The sequence below is a fragment of the Myotis lucifugus genome, unplaced genomic scaffold, assembly GCF_000147115.1.
Source record: "Myotis lucifugus unplaced genomic scaffold, Myoluc2.0 scaffold_500, whole genome shotgun sequence".
Taxonomy (NCBI): domain Eukaryota; kingdom Metazoa; phylum Chordata; class Mammalia; order Chiroptera; family Vespertilionidae; genus Myotis; species Myotis lucifugus.
The window spans coordinates 518,164-521,131 of NW_005871548.1; the positions used below are offsets into that span (position 1 = coordinate 518,164).

The following is a 2,968-nucleotide window of genomic DNA, read 5'->3' on the forward strand; positions in this document are numbered from 1 at the left end:
GGCTGGTCCCTGGGCTCCAGGGCCTCTTTTGTCTCATCGGCTCTCCAATGCCAACTGACCTTCCCTGGGGCCAGCTCCTCCATGGAATAGTTCTCATGCCCACAGCACACTTGGTCTCCCTCCCTTGATATTCTGTTTACAGCCCCAGGTTAGCATTTTCACTATATGAGGCCTCACCCCCTGCCCCAGACGGTAAATTTCTTGAGGACAAGGACCTTGAAGGTCACACAACTTAAGCACCCCATTCCTATTTTTCCCATTAATCGTTTCTGTTATCATTCTACTTATCTTTAAATTTTATTCATTTCAGAGAGGAACAGAGAGGGGGAGAGAGAGAGAAACACCCATGATGAGAGAGAATCATGGATTGGCTGCCTCTTGCACACCCCACACTGGGGATCGAGCCCGAAACCCGGGCCTGTGCCCTGACTGGGAATCGAACCGTGACCTCCTGGTTCATTGGTTGACGTTCAGCCACTGAGCCACGCCGGCTGGGCGTTTAAATTTTATTTTTAGCCCTAACCTGTTTGGCTCAGTGGATAGAGCGTCGGCCTGTGGACTGAAAGGTCCCAGGTTCGATTCCGGTCAAGGGCATGTACCTTGGTTGCGGGCACATCCCCAGTGGGGGGTGTGCAGGAGGCAGCTGATCGATGTTTCTCTCTCATTGATGTTTCTAACTCTCTATCTCTCTCTCCCTTCCTCTCTGTAAAATCAATAAAATTTATTTTTTTAAATATATTTTATTTTTATAGGTGACATATATTAGTTTCAGGTGTACAACACAGTGACTCAACATTTACTTACCTGACCACCTGATCACCACAATCAACATAATCAGCCTCGTAGCCATCTGTCACCGTACACGTTATTATAATTTTATTGACTATATTCTCTATGCTGCACTTGACATCCCTGTGACTTACTTTATAATGGGAAGCTGTGCTTCTCTCCCCACTAATACTTTGAATTAGATGTATTTTCTTCAGGGGTACTTACCTCCCGGTCCTGACACCAGGCGCTGCGGATAGGGTCTCCTCCATCCTCGGTCCCTGGTGGCTTACGGACTCCCGTTCCTGAGACGGTAGGAACGCCACACAGTGGCGATGGCGGCCAGTGTTTTTCCGTGAACCGGGAACCGGGCCTTTTGGTTGCCTGGGGAGAAACAGGAAATCCAATTAAGAGGATCAAACAGAAAACAACACGTAGGTGTTTTCCTATGTTACCCGGCAGTTTTCTTTGCAGAAGAATTCAAAACCTTAGGTGTGTCTCTTACGGAGCGGAACTTTAAGGGGCAAAGATCAAGGCCGTTTTGCCGAGCGGGGCGTGTGGCACCTCGGAGCTGCAGGGACGCCAGGCCCAGCTCTGCTTCAGAAATCAGGCATCTAAGCCAGCGGGTCTGAGGGGCAGCTCTCTCCCCTGTGGCCCCAGCGAGGGAGGCCCTACACTTAGGCAATGCCACCCGTTTGTCACGTCACCGTGGTGATGGTGAGGAAGTGTCTCCTTGGGCCTAGACGTCCCGTTCGTGACCACCTCTGTGGACATGTGGTTTCTGGGGACGCAAGCACAAGGGCGAGGGCGATCCATGGTCTCCGGTGAGCAGGGAACGTGCAGATTTCTAGGGAAAACCAGCTAAGATCGCCATCAGAGTGGGACATTCTCTAAGCCAGCGGTTCTCAACCTGTGGGTCGCGACCCCCTTTGGCGGTCGAACGACCCTTTCACAGGGGTCGCCTAAGACCATCCTGCATATCAGATATTTACATGATGATTCATAACAGTAGCAACATGACAGTGATGAAGTAGCAACGAAAATAATATTATAGTTGGGTCACCACATGAGGAACTGTGTTTAAAGGGCCAGAAGGTTGAGAACCACTGCTCTAAGCGGTATGGCCGGGTAAGTTATGGTTGGGTTAGGCGTCACTGGGTAATTATGAGGTCTCAGATTTAGGGCCAGAAGGATCCTGAAAGATGAATAGGCGTCTAGTGCTCTCATTATTTTACAGAAAATTCCACTGATGCTCAGAGAGGCCAAGCATTTGCGTAGGGCCATGCACCTATTCAACTGTGGAGCCAGCACTTGCATCCACCTGCACACTCAGTTGTCACCTTCGATCTTTCAGAGAAATCGAATCCAGCGCAAGCAAGATCCAGAGCCTCAGAGGTGCTCTGCGTCCGAGGTGTCTGGAAAGGGAGCTGAATTGTGCATCTCGAACGAGCCTCCGGGTGGTACTGAGGCCGCTGGCTCCCTGACCACAGTTTGATGGTAAGGACTTAGGGACCTGTTCTCGGCAGGCCCTGCTCACTACTCGGGCTGCCCTGTTCTCCTGGATATGGAACGATCACTTCTGAGAAGTGGGCCTTTATCAAGACAGTCACCCCCAATTCTTCCCAGCCCCGAAGGGAAAGGACCAGCGCTTGGGTGCAATTTCTCTCATTCCAGGACAGGCGCTTCTCCTGAAGACCAGCAGGGGGCGCACCAAAGGCGGGGAGGAGCCTGCAGGAAGAGTCTGAGCTTCAGGGAATGGAGGTCAAGAACTGCTCTCAGCCCCAGCTGGTTTGGCTCAGTGGATAGAGCATCAGCTTGCGGACTGAAGGTTCCCCTGTTCGATTCTGGTCAAGGGCACATGCCTGGGTATCTGGGCTTGATCCCCCAGTGTGGGGTGTGCAGGAGGTAGCCGATCAATGATTCTCTCTCATTCTCTCTCTCATATATATATGTATATATATATATATATATATATATATATATATATATATACACAGCGCGCGGCGGGTATGCCCCATATGGGAGTCTTTTTTAAATATTTTTTTTATTTATTTCCAGAGAGGGAGGAGGGAGAGAAAACATTCAATAATGGAGAGATCATTTGATTGGGTGCCTTCCTGGCCACCGCCCTACTGGGGATCAAGGCCGACAACCCAGGGGATGTGGCCCTTTGACGGGAAATAAAACTGGGGACCCTTTC

At 50.5% G+C, this 2,968-nt stretch overlaps 1 protein-coding gene across 1 annotated transcript in view; it reads right to left on the minus strand.

The window, feature by feature from the left end:
* TLR5 (toll like receptor 5) overlaps nt 1-1,233 on the minus strand; it is an 11,472-nt gene extending 10,239 nt beyond the window's left edge. The window contains 1 exon segment of the mRNA XM_023744952.1: nt 997-1,233. The gene's annotated coding sequence lies outside the window, so the exon portion shown is untranslated.
* Nucleotides 1,234-2,968: the final 1,735 nt, after the last annotated feature.